The sequence below is a fragment of the Thermobia domestica genome, chromosome 18, assembly GCF_964235325.1.
Source record: "Thermobia domestica chromosome 18, izTheDome1.hap1.1, whole genome shotgun sequence".
Taxonomy (NCBI): Eukaryota; Metazoa; Arthropoda; class Insecta; order Zygentoma; family Lepismatidae; genus Thermobia; species Thermobia domestica.
Window position 1 is genome coordinate 9,787,633 of NC_137471.1, and position 20,340 is coordinate 9,807,972.

At 36.1% G+C, this 20,340-nt stretch overlaps 1 long non-coding RNA gene across 1 annotated transcript in view; it reads left to right on the forward strand.

The window, feature by feature from the left end:
• Positions 1 to 17,096, forward strand: part of LOC145675465 (uncharacterized) — a 451,851-nt gene extending 434,755 nt beyond the window's left edge. Inside the window, exon 5 of the long non-coding RNA XR_014129124.1 lies at positions 17,051 to 17,096. This is a non-coding gene — a long non-coding RNA (uncharacterized LOC145675465). The remainder of the gene's footprint in view (positions 1 to 17,050) is intronic.
• The last annotated feature ends 3,244 nt before the right edge of the window (positions 17,097 to 20,340 follow it).

Consider the following 20,340-nt stretch of genomic DNA (forward strand, 5'->3'; position numbering starts at 1 on the left):
GGTTGGAGATAAATGAACAGAATAAAACTCGTATAGGAAATCACAGAGGGTATTTATCACTCCACGCCTTGAGAATAATCCAACGGAGAATATACAGTGGTTGGACAAAAGAATCTAAAACGTTTGCAAAAGTGTGAAAATCATACCTAGTATAGTGTGGGGCCTCCTTTTGCGTCCAAAACGTTTGGATCCGACGTGGAATGAACGTATACAGTTCCTGAATCGTGGTGTGTGGGATTTTGTACCATTGTTCCTCCAAAACATGCTCCAGTTCCTTAAGGGATGCTGGTAGAGGGTAATGAGACCGAACACGCCTTCCTAACTCAGACCTCAATGGCTCAATGATGTTCAGATCTGGTGATTGTGGGACCCAGGGGAGATGTGATAGCTCCTGGTCGTGTCCTTCAAACCATGATTTCACCTTTTTTGCAGCGTGACAGGGTGCCAAATTATCTTGGTAGATGCCATCACCATCAGGGAACAATGTTTGGGCCATGGGTAGAACCTGGTCCCCCAAATTAACTTCATATGCCTTAGCATTCATCATTCCATGCAGGACTATGATGGGACCTGCGGAAAACCATGATATCGCTGCCCATACTTAACAGAACCACCCCCATGCTTTACAATTGGGAGCAGACAGTCTGTATCATAGGCCTGCGACGGTGTTCTCCATACGTAAACACGACCGGTTGTTGGAAACAAGGTGAAGGTTGATTCATCGGACCACATTACGTTTTTCCACTGCTCATGAGTCCACGCCTTGTGGTCCTTGCACCACTGGATACGCCTCTTCGCATTTACTGCTGTGATCAGGGGTTTAGCGATAGCGGCCCTGCCATGAATTTTCATTTTATGAAGTTCCCGTCGCACTGTTTTCGATGAAACCGGGTTCTGTAGGCCTGAATTGAGTTCAGACGTAATTTTCATTGCAGTGGTCTTCTTTTTAACTGCTACAGTCCGTTTTAATGCCCTCCGGTCCCTATCTGACAGAATTGTCTTTCGACCACTGTTGTGCTTTGCAGACGTCGTTTGTCCATGAATTGTGTATGCACTCGTGACATTGGACACAGTGCCTTTCGAGACCCCAATGATGTTCGCAACTGTTGCCACTGAAGCTCCAACCAGACGGGCACCAACGATCATACCTCTTTGGAAGTCTGTCAGGTCGCCCATTTTACCGCACCACTTTCACACCACGACACTCACAGGTGAACAGGTTACTGATGACGGAAGAGGAAGGTCCACATGACACATTGAAAACAAAAAACGATCGGCAACCGCAACACGCGTTGTACAGTGGAGATCCAAACTTACGTGTCCTGTATCAAGTGTTTTTAGATTTTTTTGTCTATCCCCTGTATATGGCAATAATATACGCGTTGAGACAATTATCGTAGGATCCGGTTGGTGAGGATTAATTATTTTCAGCTCATTATTTCTGAAACTACAGATTCAGTGATATCCATTCTGTAATCAAATTTGCGATATCATATCTGAGCGTCGCGATTAGCCAAAACAAAATCGTCTCAAAATTAGATAGAAGGGCATATTTCAAATCTTCGTATCTGCGTAAATTACCTTTAATAGATATGTACACTTATGTCCAAAATTATCGTCGCATGTCTATAAATATGTTGTTCTAGTAATATAATTTGATAACTAATTCGCCCGGTATTTCTTATAATGTTAGTATGTGTATAATCAGCAAAGACATGTATGTGGCAAATTTCATGTCAAAAGAGCAGTAAATAACAATAAGACGAAAATAAAACTTTCTTGTCCATTTAGCAACATTTTGTTTTGCTGATTCTAATTTTCATATTTATAATTCTTTTCCTATGACATTTACCACAAATATACATTTCCCGATTATACATATAGTACCAGTATTAAAAGTACCCTGCAAAATCATTATCAAATTATATTCTTACAAGAAAACGATTATAGACATGCGACAATCATTTTGGACATGAGTGTACCATATTGAACTTTGCGGTAAAAGAACATGCGGTATAATTTCGAAATAGTCGCTTCGACTGATTCGATTAATTTACACTCCTCCTCGAATTTCTCAAGGAAACTGCTTGTAGGTAAGTCGTCCATTCGCTTACTATACTTTCTTAGGGATTTAGTATTTACCTGACGTATTTCACTTTCGGTATGGTTATTTGCTATCTCTTTTTCACTTCCTGAATTCTAAGCCACGTCTTCGTAAACGAAGGAATTTGTTACTTGGTTCATTTCAGGACACCTTCTCTAGTTCTGATTGTTTATAGAGTCCACATTGTAAGGTTCCGCATGATAACACGTCATGCAATAGCCACGTGTGAACTACATGAGTTAATAGTAAATAAAAACAAACAGACGACGGTCCCGAAGAGGAGTCGCCCACCATCGCCAACAGTCGGAAGAACGAGGATCACCGAAGGAAGCCGACACTACAGGATAAAAGGGAGCTGCACTCCTCGACCAAAATCAATCTCCACAGGTTGATCAATCCACCTAAAGCCCTAAGACGCACGGTCATTGGGCTCCTTCTCTCTCTCACGACGCCCGGTCACCGAGGGAGACACCTAATGACACAAACTTAACCCTTCTCACGACGCCTGGTCAAAGAAAGTTACCTCACCTCAAAGTCCACGACGTTTGGTCATCGGGTTCCTACCACACTTTAACCTAAAGTATTTAAAGGAAACTATTATTGTACATACTTCTGTGTTAAAGGAACTTTTTATAATAAAAAGGTTATGGGAAAAGTCCAAATCCCGTGCTCTGCCCAAGAAATTTTACAATACTCACAGCAGGTCTAGAAGATTCCAGTAGTAGAGGAAGTCTTCTTTCACATAGATGAGTTACAGAATCTACATTTACAATAGGTTGATGAGATTCTGTGTATACATCTTCAGTTTGGACTTTATCGTCAACGTCAATAACTAAAATTTGATTAGTATCCTTTTGATTCGTCCTTTTTTAAGATTTTGCATTTCATTCTGCAACCTGTTTCTAACAGACGCGATATCATCATGAAGTGATTCCTTCATTTTATTTAAAGATTGTTCGCTGTGGTGTATTTGGGCCTCCAATTTAGCATTGAGTTGTGCTTTGTTCTTTTCATTCTGTTTCAAATTTCTCTCTTAGTTCATTAACAAACGACTGGAACATACTCTATTTCAGTGGCGTATTTACGATTTTGTTTCGGGAGGGGCTTTGCTAACTTTCGGGGGGGGCTTTGCCTGGAAATGTGAAAATTCTGCAAGATATTTAATTTACATTACTATACTAAGTAAGATTTGGGGGGGGGCTTAAGCCCGGAAGCCACCCCCCTAAATACGCCACTGCTGTGTTTATATAGAATCTGGTTTCTGTTCACCTATTCTGACGTATACTTTCTTTTGGTTTCTCAACAATTTGTATTACTTTTTAAAAAAAAAAAATAATTAATGAAATATTCCAATACGATAAATCTTATGAATACTGAACAGTTACAGTTTCCTGTCGAACTACCAAAGTATACAACGGGCACTTATATTTCACTAATTTATTGTGTTATAGATGATCATAGTGTTTTTCAGTTTATATATACCTTTCAACTTTCTAAATATGAGTAAGAATGTTCACTAAACGTACCTCGTTATGTATTTTCGATAAGATATCATTATTCAATACTTAACTTTTCTTGTACACATAATAATAAAAATATTATCTAAATTATTTTTTCGTTACATAATTTATCAGTTCGGGCGGTTAGATATAGTTTATTTATCGTCATCGTTATAATTACTACATTGGTAGTTAGTTCATAACGAAAGCAACCAAGATGCATGATCTGTTTATTATGAAAATATGGTAAATGCAGATTTCTAAACACATTGGTAGTTAAAAGGGAAATGACCAGGATCCAAAGGGGGTGTATGATGAGAATAAGGTAGATGCAGATGTCTAAACACATTGGTAATTCATAATGGAAATAATCAGGATCCATGGAATATTTATAATGAATGTTTAAACACATTGATAATTCATAACTGAAGTAACTAGGATCCATGGGTAGTTTATTATGGAAATAAGGTAGATACAAATCTGTAAACACATCGATAGTTCATAATGGAAGAAACTAAGATTCTTGGGCTGTTTATGATTAAAATAAGATTGATGCAGGTGGTAAACATGTTGATAGATCATAAGAAATAACCAGAAGGTAGATGTAGATGTATAAACACATTAGGAGTTCATAATGCAACGAGGATTCATGGGCTGTTTATGGTGAAGATAAGGTTGGTGAAGATATTTAAACCCACTGGTAGTTAATGGCAGAAATAACCAAGATTCATGGGATATTTATAACGAAAATAAGGTTGATGATATCTACACCATATTGCTACTTCATAGTTGAAGTAAAATTGTTACAAATAAATCAATCTTCGGGCTGTTCATAATGGAAATAAGGTAGATCAATACGTCTAGATCTATGAACAATTTATAATGGAACCATGATTGGTGTTGAAATTTGAATCTATAGGAAGTTCATATTGGGACTAAAGTTGGTACAAAGCACTGGATCCATTAGTAGGTAATAAAAGGAAATAAAACGGCTCATGAGTTCGTAGTGGAAATGATAGTGGTGCAAAAATCTGGATTGATATACCCAGTACATTAGTCCGATAACTCTGGTGCAGAAGCATAGACCCATATGAAGCTCATAATAACATCTGGCGTTCTTCGTTTGGATGACAGTGGGAAACCACTTTTAGCACGATCAACACAAGCATTTCTCCACCGTCGATTAGAAGTGCCTTGCTTATCCGCCGTAGAAAGTATACAGTCCCGTTCTTGATCCCAACGTCTTGTATCTCTTTCCGGTCTTGAAGAACGTTCGTAGTGGAAGATACTTTGAAACCAAAAGAAAATGAAGACAGTCCTGAAGGATTTTTTTCCGAATGCAGGGTATGCATTTTTTTTTCCAACAGAGATTTTTTGTACTTGAAAACAGTTACAAATACATCAACATCTTTAGTTCTTATGTGGAAAAATAAAGTCAGTCTTGTTCTTATTGTCGCAGCATGCTATTTGCCTTGCATAAATACCTCTGTTCGAAATCGCCAACTTATCGTTGTATATTGTTGTAGCATGTGTAAAATTTTACTTCAAAATTTTGTGAATATTTTCGTCTTATTGAAAGTTTTATGAATATTTTCGTCGTCTTATACTTGCTGAAATCCCCGTGCGAATGACTGGAAGAATAGGTTTATGGGAAGAATTTGAATCTCCTCCCCCTTAGGATACGCACGGGAGATAAATTTGGACTTAAACGCCATTTCGGGAGTCACTATTCATCTCAGCGAATCGAAAACTATGGATTGGACACTAATATCGGTCGTGGTCGATTATTTTGACGTGTTACCCTCGTTTACTCTTTCATGTGGTTGAGGGGAAAAAACTTATTGATCATCCACGTATTCTGTAATCCTTTACATAATCTTTTAAATTACTGTAATACTGTGTACAATTTATAAAACATGACAAAAATCTGTGAAACTTCAAATTTGTTACATTTTCCCTTATCCAAATCAACTCTTCAAATGTTAGTTTGCAATAAGGATAAGAAATTGTAAATTGTAAAATTAAAATAAATAAATAAAATGAAATGATTATATGGTGATTTTTTTTTTAAGTCAGGTATTCTACATCTAGAAACATGAACCCTTTTATAATGCAATTTTCTCGGAAGTTTTTTCCAAGATTGTCTTACAAAGCAATCATCTGAGCAAAAATAACCCTTTTAGATGCAAATACTAAAATATATTGCAATTTTGAACGTTGCACACACACACACACTCATATATATATAATATGTGTGTGTGTGTTTGTGAGTATATATCAATATTATCCATCAGACAGTACCAAAATCTTATTAAAGATCAATTTTTGCTCTCCGGGAATACAAAAAGATACTACTCATCACATTCGATTCTAATTTACTCATCTTCTCTCTTTATTCAATAGCAATTTACAAACATTTACTTTACAATGCACATATTCATATTGCTATTCTCTTATATACTTCCCCCTACTCTCTATCTATGTGCACACACTTTTATCTATCTGTACCAATGTTAACCCATACATTAATCTACAATTCTATAATACTTTTTTTTTTTTGCTTATTCTGTTTTCAAGTGTATTATCTTTCCTTATTGAAGCCAATTGGATAGGGATATTTTTAATTGAAAATGGAATTCATTCTACTAATTTCATTTACAAAACAAAGTAAAACGGCACACACACACACATACAAATACACACATATATGTATATATTCAATGCATTAAAAAAGAGGGGGGCGGGTAGAATAGGGCAAAACCTACACGGACACAAATTAAAATAAACATTACCCTGCAAACGTTCTTCTGTTTAGGAATTTCAACTGGAATTCACTTGATGAAAAATATTTGCTTTTTGAATTCAACATCATACAATTCTATTATTATTCGGAAATTAAAAAGCAAAACACAACAAAAACAAAACAAAAAATATCATTAAAGCTTATACGCATGAAAAGTGCATGTTTAATCCAATCTGCGAAGTTTACATTACCACCAACCAGCTCATATCCTAGTTTCTCTCTCTTGTACCTCACGGAACAAGGAGGAAACAGGCAGAGGGGAACATGGACGGATAGAAATTCGTTTATATACAGTACTTACGCGTTTATGCTTTTTTTTTTTAAATCAACGTTACAAATGCAGCCATGTTTCGAGGGCCCTGACAGTTTTTTTTTTTTTTTTTTTTAACCAACAAGCGTTCAGAAAAGTACAAAAATTATTATTACTTTTCAGCTTACTATTTTATATATCGTTGTAGAATGTCCAAGCATCATGATAATTCTATGGTTTTACTAACTAATTCGGTAACGTTGTGCATAAATGAGACAATTCACAAAAATTGGAAAAATATAAACTTAACATCATCATTCAAAAGAGAGATTAAGACAAGTGGGACCCAGACCCGGATGACCAGGACAAAAGTGTCGGGACGTATGACTCATTCCATCACTGGTATTGTTATATACTTATTTTCGTAGTTTTAGAATCTGTCCCCTCCAAGATGTCCTTTAAAGGGCGGGAAGAGATTATAAAGGCTGGGCGTTGGATCGGAGCTGGGCTCTCTGGTAGATGTTCCTTACACTTCCACCAAAAACTGTTGCGTCAGTTCTTGAGTGCCAGTGGCAGTATGTATGTTAGAGTTACGTTCTACCTAACGTGAAAAGTAACACGAGGGCGTCCTAAAAAGCTTACAAGACAGTAACTAAGATGTCTAAAGAGCGGTGCAACACTGGCTCAAGAGTCAGGACGCCACATCTTACACAGGTGACATCATCAAATTCTTCTCACTGCTGGATAAATACCTTAAACATCTTGGAGACCATGTTGAAAAATAAAGTGTTGCCTGTAGCAAACAATGTGCATTGCTTTATGTGTAACATAAAATACTATTTTAAAATATGCCTTGTAAATTTGCTTTTGGGACGCCCCTCGCATATTTCTACCACTTCAATAGGAGGATAAGACCTTCGTAATTTGGTCTTCGGCTTCTGAATTTATCTCATTACACACTAACGTTTTTTTTTTTCTCAATGAAGTCAGTATTGAAATGTGAAGTGGTGGTAAGTTTCTGCCTCTTCCGGTTTTACCACGTTGATATACAGGGTGTCTCAAAAGTCCCCTGACATAAGGTAACTGTTATCAGAGTTACAATAAAATGTAAGAGGGGAAACCGTCTTCAAATATGATGTTTTCAATCTAAAGTGAAGTATATATTTTTTTCAAATGGCAGCTGGCCATCAACAAGTTAGTGTAAAAGACAGTCGCTTCATTCAATTATGTTGTGGATCCAAGTAAATGGTAACGTTTCATTTTAATAGGCGCATAAAGAGTGCACAGCCCAAACGGATCGTCTGATTTAAAAAAAATATCCTTCACTTTAGTTTGAAAACATCATATTTGGAGACGGTTTCCCCTGTTACATTTTGTTGTAACTCTGATAATAACACAGTTTCATTATATCAGAGTACTTTTGAGACACCCTGTATAAAGGCGGAGATTGAACGAACTCTGAACCCATTTCAGAAAATCACTTCGTGCTCTCTGTTATATCCCCCTTATCTCTTGAACTCTTCGATAACGTCTATTAATTGGAATGGTTTCCTTCTTTATTTTTATTTCATCATACCTTTTCTCAACGCCTTTTCTCAGTACAGTCAACATGTAAATGTTAAAAAGTCATGAGAATATCCCGTGAAAACACGCCCTTACAAATCAGAGTAGAAGAAAGAGAGCTTGAAGAGGTCGATCATTTCAAATATCTAGGAAATATTTTGACGAGAGACGCTTACTGCACCAAAGAGATCAGGTCAAGAATTACCGTAGCCAATGAGGCATCCAACAACGGAACGTCACTCCTAACTACCAAAGTTAACATTGGACTAAGAAAGAAGTTGGCCAATCGGAGATTGAGAGATTACAGAAGTTAGAGAAGAAATATTTAAAGAACTTCGGAGTATGGTGTTGGAGAAAAGATGAAAAAGATACAATGAACGGAGGGAGTAACAAACGAAGCTACTTGAAAACAAGTAGTAGAGAATGAGACACTTTAGCAGTACCCTTCGTAGGAAGGCTATTTAGATTGGACATACCTTACGAAGAAATTACTGTACCTTTTTCATAACGCCATAAAGAGAAAGATGGAAGGAAAGCGAGGGATAGGAAGAAGAAGAACACAATTGAGCGATGATTTGAAATACAACAGAAAATATTGGGAGTTAAAAGCGGAGGTGAAAGATCGAAAAATATAGAAGCAACATTTTGAAGACTCTTACCTAAGGAGAAAAAAAAAGTCCAGGACCTATCGACAGGTAGAATACTTAATAATAATTATTATTATTTCTTAAACAATTGTCTTTATCATTTTCTAAAGTAGTGACGTTGTTATTCCTCTAACTTTACTTACAATTGTTTATTGCTTTTCCGTTCTTTCCAGCAATGTTCTCTGTTCTTCGCTATCTTCGTTCTAGCGTTTCAGGAACCTTTTAACCATCCTTTCTCCTCCGTAGTGTTCATGTTTTCTGTACCGTACACTCCAATGCAGCTGTGTAATGAATAAACAAAAAGAAGGTTCCATGATAATATTCAAAACCAATAGCATAAATTATTATCCATTATATCATAGTATATTTTATTTGTAAATGTTCTTGCTATTATTTCGGTATTCTGTTGAGCATGTGAATTCACTGAAGCGTGAGATTTCTTAAGTGCATCAGTCTGGCATAACGTAAATAGTTTCCTTGCGTTTCAAATTCTCATCACCGTTAGGCAGTGTCATCTGGAAGAAATCGCTAAGTGTGACGGACGACGGTTGAAGAAGTGTGGCTGTCGTGTGTGTGTTTCTTCCAGTTCTCAACTCCCTTCTTCTTCTTCTTCTTCTTCTTCTTGTATTCTTAAATAATAATGTGAAGAAGTGATGGGTTTGAAACGTTTTCGATCAATCTGACTGTAATGCGATACAGCTTAATTAAAAAAGTGTTAACTATGGTGAATAATCTTTGCCCACTTTTTTTTTTATTTCCATTCTACATCAGTTAAGAAGAAGCAGGACTAGATATAGCTAGTATGAATTGAAGAGTTTGGTGGGTTTATGAAGTGTTATTTTAAATAGTAATAATAATTGCACAATGTTTCAATGTAAACCATAGATAAAAGCTTCATTGGCATATTTAAAGCGTAATTTACGTGTATTATGTTAATAAATCTATTTCCGTATAGAGTTTTCCATTATTATAATAATAATTTATTTATATCTATTTATTTATTTATTTATTTATTCCATTTGCTTATATGGAGGCTATAGTTCTAGATACAATACATTGGCCATTTTACACTAAAGTATGTAACAACGGTAATGCAAAAAATAACAGAATATGAAAAGTGTAACAAATGCTTAAATGACAATATTTATTCGCGAAGTGTCTGGCAGGATTTAACATAGAATACCTTCCAAATGGTAGAAGTTACCATAAAACTCACTACACCAATGAATTTCCGAGAAAATTGTACATGAATTTGATGTATCACTTGCACCTATTTCCATTTGAAAATTCGAAAGTTGAATTCAATATAGCAGATCCAAGATGGCGGCCGGAGTGGATAACATATGTCAGGGAAGCAGTACATGATCCAATTTGTTTTGCATATGCCTACATTCATGTCCAGTCACATCTAAAGAAACTAAAAAGCAGTTTTGCGTCCGAGCGTTATAGTAATGTATGATTGAATTCCGGATATATGAAAGCTCATAAATATATAAATTACCGGTATGGGCCGCTAAAATTAGTACAATTCACATTGGGCCAAGGAGAACTTTGTATTTGAATTGAGGGGTAAATTTGGATAAGGGCGTAACTAGCAATTCTTCCATTTTTCAGGAGAACAGAAAAACAAACACCCTTATCCAATTAACCAACGTATTCACTGGAGACAGGCGTTCGCTACGAAGCAGCATAGGTGTCTAAACTCGCGAGCCCGACGCTTATGAGCTCGGCACTCGCGCTCAACCGTGCTCGGGCTCAATAATTGAGCGCGAACCCGAGTGAGCCCGAGTCCCAATGAAATAAGTGAGCGCGAGCCCCAGTGAGTGCGAACACAATCGAGAGAAGTGAGTGCGAGCCCAGTCAAGAGGCATGAGCGGGAGCCCAAGTGAGTGCGAGCTTAGTTGAGAGAAGTGAGCGCGAGTCCAGTTAAGGCAGTTGAGCGCGAGCCTGAGTGAGTGCGATCCCAGTCAAGAGAGATGATCGTGAGCCTAAGTAAGTGCGAGCTCAATTGAGAGAAGTGAACGCGAGCGCTAGTGAGCGCGAGCCCAGTCAAGAGAGATGAGCGCGAGCATAAGTAAGTGCGAGCTCAATTGAGAGAAGTGAGCGCGAGCCCAGTTGAGACAGTTGAGCGCGAGCGCGAGTGAGTGCGAGCCCAGTCAAAAGAGATGAACGCGAGCGAGCCCAGGGGAAAATGGCCATCTATGCGGAGCAGATATATTACTTTAACACCACCTAGACACATACGGACATGCTCAAACTTGCAGAAAATATGTATATCTCATTTTACCGGAAATAGGTCGACACGCCCTTATCCAAATTACCCCTTCAATTAATTTTACACGAATCCCGCGGGGACATTTCGCGAATTTACCTTGTTAGTGTTATGACTAATTTTTGCATATACAATATTAAAATTTATAATATGTAGCCGTCACTTGGTGCATCATTAAATAAAGCATTAATTATATTGTAAATTGTACTTTTTTACTAATTTTTTTATTTGAATCTTGATCTTAAAATTATTTTGCATTTAAGAAATGTACCAGGTATCTTAACATTCTGGCAAGAGTCTAAACCTGCTCTCTTGACAATTGTCCTATATTTCATTACTATTACTATTATTATAATTATTATTTGTAGTTTAACGTGTCACGATTATTCTCCTTAGGCTAAAGGAGACGACTGAATAATGAAAGAGCTATTAGATTGAAAATGTGAAAATTCCCACCACAAACTCACTTGATCTGGGGTCGAACCATGGCTCCTTTGCAACAGCTATGAATGTTCTACTGCTGAGACATCATGTCATTATTATTATTATTATTATTATTATTAGTAGTAGTAGTAGTAGTAGTAGTAGTAGTAGTAGTAGTAGTAGAATTATTATTATTATTATTATTATTATTATTATTATTATTATTATTATTATTACTACTATCACTACTACTACTACTACTACTACTACTACTACTACTACTACTACTACTACTACTACTACTACTACTACTACTACTACTACTACTACTACTACTACTACTACTACTACTACTACTACTACTACTACTACTGCTGCTGCTGCTGCTGCTGCTGCTGCTGCTGCTGTATCTCGGTTTGAACCGGTATCAGCTTAATATTCTGACGGCAGTCTCTGGCAAGTGCAGATTATCTCAACTTCTTGTCCAAAGAACTTTCTGGCCATATGACAGTTGTCTAGTATTACAGATTTTTGTAGATTTATTAGATGTTTTGCGTTTATCTGTTCAAGTTGTGTCACGGTACTTTTAAGGGACAACTGCTGTAGCCGAGATAATGATTGGTCTTACCAGGCTCGTAACCAGCCCGAAAATGTAGGGGGGGGGGCGATCAAAAAATATTATAGTTCATCACCATATTGTATTCATTAGCAAGCCTATTGTGAAAATTTTAGAGGGGGCCAGCAAAAATTTAGGGGGGCGGCTCCCCTAGACCCCTCTGGATACGGGCCTGGGTCTTACCCTAACTTTCTGACACTTCCATCACTTTTCTTTATTTTAGGTCTTTATATTTGCTTATACTGTATTCGTACTGAATATTGTACGTATGTTATGAGTCAATGGTACTGCTACATCTATGAGGGTTACTTCTTGGTTAATTTTATTGATAACAGTGATGTCAGTTCTGTTTGCAGGTACCGAGGTATCTGTTCTTATTTCTCGATTCCAGTAGAGTTTATATTTGTCGTTTTCAAGTACTGGACTTGGCTGGTATTTGTAGTATGGCTTGGTATCAGCAAGTAATTCCATGTAATTATTATTATTATTATTATTATTATTATTATTATTATTATTATTATTATTATTATTATTATTATTATATTGAAGCTTTTTTGTCTATTATCTGGTTTTCTTCATTTTTTTCAAATTTTATGATTTAACGTTTCGTTCACGTACCAGTAGTACCATATTTATGCTATGTTTCGATGCTAGTGAATAAAGAAACCGATCTTATAGGAAGATATATATACTGTATAGCTAGGTATATGGAGTAAGATACGAGATACTACAATATGACCTAATATTATCATTCAACGTACAGAAATGTTTAATAATACACATTTTTCTTTTTTTTTAATGTTATTTTGTTTCATTTTCTTATTTCGTTTTGTTCTCTGAGAAAAGAAATGTCATTGGTTCGATCTTCACTAGGGCCCTTTTTTTCCTTCGTCTCATTCTTTGGAGAAGTTACATTTTCTTCTTCTTTCTGCATACATTAACAAAGTTCGCAAACGAGTTTCTTCAGAGAGTTCTATCTTTTCCCTCCTGTTTCCTATTACCATATTCCCACTCCAGTTCCCTATTCGTCCCCCCTTTTCTCTTCTTACCCGAGAATCCTTCTTCTTCTCCTCAAGCGCTGTTATTATTTTGTCTTCTTTCTCCCCATGTTTCTTTCTTTTTTTTTACTCCAACCTACCATATTTTTTTCTTTTTCTTTTTAAGAAGAGAGGGTGTGTAACTTTTTTTTTTCGAACATACCTGGTCGTAGTCTGGGTTCCCTCCCCCCTTTTTTCTTCTGTAAATAGAAAAAAAAGAAGAGAAAGAAAAAATTGCGCTTACAGAAGTTACATTGCTGAACAAAATGCTGAATATTTCAAATGCAGACTCTTAGGAGGGAAATATCGTACACTGTGAATGAAGCAAGTAGTGTGCGCCACGGCAGCTCCTAGATTTTGTATTGCACCTTGGTGTCCTTTTTTCTCTTCTTATTTTTTTTTTTTCTTTTTCGGCTAAAAATGAACAAGCAAACAGTGATGGATAAGTGGTATTAAGTGTTTTTCTTTATCGTGAAATAAGTCTTCTTGTTAAGATATTCAGAAACCGAGAAAAAACGACTCAGAAAAAGAAAAAAAAACTGTATATATCAAGGTGTTATTTTATAAAGTTAATGGAATCTACGTTTCCTTTTAAACCATCGTCCAAAAAATATATCTTTTATAATACATTTCCCAGTTCTTTTCTTTTGTTTAAATTATACATTTCGTACTTTAGACCCTATTTTTCGTACTTGATTGTTTCTTTGAAAACAAAATTATTTACTTTTCCCTTTATAAATGCTTCATTGTTCTTTTTTTTTTATCTTCACTTAAATTTTATTTGTTCAGAATTTTAATATGATTGTATTCAGTTTTTTTTTTCGTAGTTGTATATTTAAAAAAGACAATGGGCAAAATGGCTACTTGAAAGATAGAACATGAATTGCGAGATGTCGGAAAACATGTTTCCCGTTTTTTTTTGTTTGTTTGTTTGTTTGTTTGTTTGTTTGTTTCTGCTAGAAATCGTAACACAATGAGACAAACAAGACAGCGGTGTAATGCTAGAGCAATCCATACGTAATTTGATGACGTACGATGAACATCCTACAGGTGGCGCTATTGCAGTGCTAACAGAAATTTCGGATGAGCGGCACATTCTATGCCCAATAAGTGAAGGTTGAAACAACCAATGTGTAGGCTATTGTCAGACATTGATAAGACTGAAGTGTGTTACTCACAGGAGGAAGCTTAGCCTTCTGACATCAAGTGTTTTCCCTTTTGAACGACAATGAGAAACAACAACACACTGGTGCGCCAAATTTTGAATTTTCAGTTGATATTACTTTTGTCCATCCACTTTACACTTCTGACTTAGCATCCATCGACTTCTATGTCTTCCCGAGATTGAAGAAGGCTCTTAGCGGAAGGCGCTTTGGAATCCATAACGAAATGAAGATAGCCATGAAGGAGTTTTTCCATATACGTGTACAAGACACACATGTGTTCGAAGAGGGATAAAGCGGTATGACAAATTTATTCTTATGTGGAAAATTAAAGTAATCATTCTTTTCTTTTTATTATTATTTTCGCAGTAGATCATTTGTCTTGCGTAAGCATCTGTGTTCAGTAGCCATCATCATCATCATCATAGGCATTCTGTCCTTATTGGCAGGTCGCTTGCCGCAGCTGACAAGCTTCCATGATAAACAGTCCTTCGTTAACCTCTTCGTCTTCACGTATGACGACGACGTCTTCTCTTTCTGCTTTTATATCGTCCATTAATTGAGCTTCCTTTGCCTCCTCCCTCTCCTGTCACCATACTCTCTAGCACGTCTCTCTCTTGATATAATTTCATCTTAGCCAACGTCCTAACCAGTTTCTCTTTCTCTTCTTAACAATATCTAAAAATGTTATTTTCTCTCCCATCAGTTCTAACACCCTCTCATTCGTTTTCCGCTCGACCCAACTAATTCTCATTATTCTTCTCCATACCCACATTTCGAAAACTTTCGGTCATTTTAAATCACTTTTGCTATTGCCAACAGGTGAAGCCTATTTTCTAATTTTCTCTCATAGAACAACATTAGAAATTCATTAATGATAACTTAGTTAATTTCTCCATGTTCTTTCATTTCCACTTAGTGCAATTATGTGTTATTAAGACTTTCTAAAATGTTAATATGTAGATTGAAGTAGGATCATGATAAATGAAGCGATACAGAGTGTTGGCAAAATGAAGAGACTAGACAAAAACTTCAATATCCCAAAGGAAATTACAGATACAGTTGTGTCACTCCCAAGTTTACAGTGCCTTGGATCGAAAAACAGCGATCAGTCACATGGAGGGTACACTCTGCCTAAGATTCTCTGTGCCATCCTGAAGTGCGATTTGTATGTATGATGTACGTAACGGTCATTTATTGTTCGGTACTCTTGAGTATTTAAAAAATAGAACAGAAACGGCAATGGATATCGAGAACTGGTTTTTGCAATCGGTTTGGCATCTCAAGCGAACAATCACCACCTGCAACGCCCTACCTAAACCGGAAGTGATTAAAATTTACTAGTATTACTTGCGGTTTCAATATTTATTTAACGGTGAAAACGGTATGAGATTTCGATTTATTTATTTATTTTTTTTTCACGGATTCAGCATCCCAATAATGACTTCTGTCTTGGCTTGTGTCTATCTGCTGAAATCGGAAATGGTAAAAATCTAGAATATTTCAGTTACAACATTGATTGCATAGTGGATAGAACGGAAGTAGATAGCAACAAGCCGTTTTTTGAAGCGGATTTAGTATCACTTCCCTTCTGGATTTTTCCTCTATTGCATCCCATAGATTTTCCTACACTCCCCCAACACGCCCTAGATTACGAGGAACACCCCCCCCCCAGATAATTTCAGTTAACACCTCGCCCCAAAGTATCAAGGAAAAACTACTACATGTGCTTGGTGACACATACTGCGAGTGTGGTAACTTACATGAAGTAAAAGGTCGTTTATCTTAACGTTAAATTATGTATTATTAAACTGCAAGCGAATAGTGATGATTAGTGTTTGGATAGCTAGCTACCTTTTACGAATAGAGTCAAGTTCCTGTATATTTGGTATTAATCTGTGTTTTATGGTTGTTACGTGTGCATATGAGGGGTGGTTGAAACTCTAATTCTGCTACCAGAAGTCGTAAGTGCTAGTTTTTTTTTTTTTTTTTTTTTTTTAAATAATAATACAACAGTTTAAAGTTAGCGGTGTTAATATGACTCGAGAAGTAGGTTACGCAAGTAACAAGTAAATTTTAGATTACATTCATTTAAAATATTAGCTCTTTAAACATTTAATATTAAATACGTATAAACATTAAGTGTGTATTTGGTTAAAGATATATAATTGAAGCTTAATACACAGAAGTCGGGACACCGCCTTCCAGGAAAATCTACACCGCCCTGAAATCAAAATCCTGGGAAAATCCCTGTTGCAACCGGAAGTGGTAGACGTAAAATAGCACGTCCAGTATCCATATTCTCTTTAGAGTGAAAACAGTAAGACATTTTGAGCAATGACCGAGGAACAGATCCTATCTTTGATCTTATTTCTCTATTGCAACCTACCAACTTATCGATGTACTATTTGTATAAATTCGAGTATTGAATTCACGTAACTTGGAAGTCTACAGTAGCTTTACATTGTGAAACGACACTGACTAGTATTTCTTTTATGAACACACACTATATTAGTATTCGCCATGTTAGTATTTATATTCCGTAGACATTTTCATCAACTTTACTTCAAGTTTTGTATCATGTTAAATTTTACTGGTATATACTATAGGTTATAAATTTACACACGAAAATTCAGTTATTAACGATTATGTGATTTTCTTTTATTTTTTCAGAAATATAGTGGACAAACAGACCGGTTCTACTTGAAGCACCTTAAAGGTATTTAGCATTATTATTATTATTATTATTATTATTATTATTATTATTATTATTATTATTATTATTATTATTATTATTATTATTATTATTATTATTATTATTATTATTTACTGTATTTATTTAAAACAGTTGTCACCAATTGAACCTATTATGATGTGTACAAATCAATTTATTTTAATGTGAGGTATCTTTTGTTTCGGAAAAACATTTTAACCCTAGGTTCTAAATGTTTATATGTGCTTTCAAAATTACTCTACAAAAGGTTGGAGCCATACCGTACTCTGTCACGTGACCTGCGACGTATTCGTGACGTTAGGTGACGACAAGGAAGCCGGGAGATGCGCACCAGTTTGTGATGAACAGACTTTGAGGCAGGGGCGGATCCAGGACCGACTTCTGGGGGTGGGGTTGTCATACTGCTACTTTTAAGGGCTCCGAACTTTGGGATGGGTTTAATTTATATATGTAAAATAAGAAAATTTTCTCTTCAGGGGGGGCGATCGCCCCTGGATCCGCCTCTGATTTGAGGAAGACATATCCCGTGACTACAGCGAAACAATATAAAGAATTTATTTTATATTCTTTTCAACTTCTATAGAAAGAAGAAACTAGCACAAAGATTTCGAATGAATGAAGCGTAATAGGACTATACCGGTATATATAAATATTTTCTTATTTTAAATTTCATAAGTAGAGACGTGAAATTTTCGTTTTATTTTATCCCTGAAATCGTTTTTTTTTTGTTTTTGTTTTTTTTTCTTTTGTCCCAAATCGGTGTTATTTTTGGTGATTTAATACAAGGAAGAAACTTTCAAAAAAAAAAAAAAAAAGTTTAAAGTAAAATACACCTTGTGGACATTTCCGTGAGAAGTGATCTACGCAACACACGATAGGGTTAGTAATGAAATTTGAATACAATTAATTTCAGTCTTCTTTTTCTAATTTTTTAAGAACATCATCCAAAAATAAACTGACCCAAAACAGGAAACTGTAGCCGTTGTGGATTTATTTTTAAAAGATTACTTAAAGCCATATTGTAGGATTATTAATAGAACGTTTATTTATGAAATATGAGCAAAATCGCCCAACTCATTTTTGAGACTAACGTGAAAAATGAAAACTCACGCCAAGAGTAAACCTTCCCTTCTGAATTTTGTCAGGACAGATAAGCTGTGCCATGTTGTGGTTTCCAAGGGGGGAGATAAGCATAAGCAACGTTTCAAATATAGTTTCAAATTTTGCTGTGACTAATGTAAAAATTCTACTAGGTTTCCGATATTCCCAAGTACAATTTCCTCTTTGGGGGGGGGGCAAGCGCCCCACCTTCTCCTCCCTGATGGGCGCCCTTGGCTGTGCCTTATTGTTAGTTTATATAATGAATTATTCGTTTGTGAAATATGATTTATTTAAAACACTCTTGGGTCGTTTTTGAGAAAATCTTTTTTGAAAAGAAAGAAAAGATGAGTACACTACCTCTTGTGGATTTATAAAAGAGAAACTACTTACGTCATATTGTAATGTTATTCATATGATATATACACATCGAATTCTCGGTAATTTGAACTTGGATAATTCCAAGAAAAGTTTATTCCTCTTGAGTTCTGTATTCAAAACAATCGTAAAAAAATGTGTGTAAATCGAAGTTTTGAGCCTCCTGTTTGCGTAATTGGAAGTAATAGACTACGCAGGCTTTTTAATGTCTCGACTGATCGGAAACAGAAGAATGCAGTTTCAATTGGTTTTGAGATATCCAAAGACAGCCTTAGCGGAGAGTGACATAGAAACACGGTTTTTCTAATGATTATAAAAATAAATTAAAACTTTACGACTTGCGGTTATGCCGGCTAGGCTAAAGGAGACGGCAATGATGAGAAATGAGTGAATGAAGTGGTGGAATGAAGGAAGTGGGAGGAAACGGGAGAGCACCGAGTAAACCCACGCACACGGTGTTTGTCTACCACAAAGCTCACTTGGCACGAGCTGGGATCGAACCAAGGACCCCGTACACCAAAGATGAACGCTCTACCACTGAGCCACCGCGGCCCAATGATGGTAAAATAAATAAACATGAAATAGGAAAAACAAGCATATGCCAAACCCGTCTGAAGTTTCTCAAATTATGAATGTCAATCAACTGTTACTAATGAAGTATTACACGGAATAAATGAAATCGAATAGTTTGTGTGACATTTAAAAATAATCAAATCAAATCAAACTAAGATCACAGACTCCTTTAAATGAAATCACCTAATAATGGTTGTTGTTCGTGTATGTGGTTTTATGTGATAATTTTGTGTACATGGTACTCTGCTAAATGTGTTCTCCATGGTTTGTTTGTCTTAATTTATGTGCAAATAAATGCTTGTTTGCAATATTGTATCACGCAAGTAATACGCTGCTGTAAATGTAGTCTATTGCATATCGTTGTTATTCATGTTGATGCAGTAGTTTTGTTCGCTTGGTTTTGTATATTTAAAAATTCACATTGGAAGAATCCACACTTATTCCCTGTTCGGCGTAAGCTCTAAACTGCGATAAACAAAGCCACGTGAAACTAAATCAAGCTGATTTGCTATTGACCTACAGACGCTTGTACTCCTCCGCAAAATAGTTCATATGATTTGATTATTACTTTCACTATGAAACTCCATATAAAACTACTACATTATTATAAATGACAAAAATATAATACGGATTATCTAACGATGCTGCATTTGAGTATGGCAGACGAAACAATAGAAATAAACACTAAGCATGCGCAGTAATTATGGCGCCAATTCAACTGTGGACGCGTGTTCTGCTTTTAAAGTCTGAAAGATGGCTGGCATGAATCCCGGTTCCGCGAGTGTTGTGCTGAAACACCAACAAGGTAAACCTTTACTCACTAAGCAACAATTGTTTAGCAGCGAAATTCATTTTTTTTTTCATCTTTCGAGTTTTTTCTTTCTTTTCTGCTGCTGCTATAAGTATCTGGACAACACGAGACAGTACTGTCAAAATGCACGTGTATAATTTGCTCCTCTCCGTCGTGGGGAGTGGGAGTGATACATCACTAGCCAATCGTAATTGTGACAAGCGGAAGGATACAAATATTTTGTTTATCAGAGTTTAGAGCTTACGCTGAACAGGGAATAGTGTATGCTACTTCTACAGACACATGTCTCAATTGTAAACACGTGCTATTGTATACAAACACAGTCACCGGCAGACAATAATAGAACGACACCAGGAAGACACGAAGTTA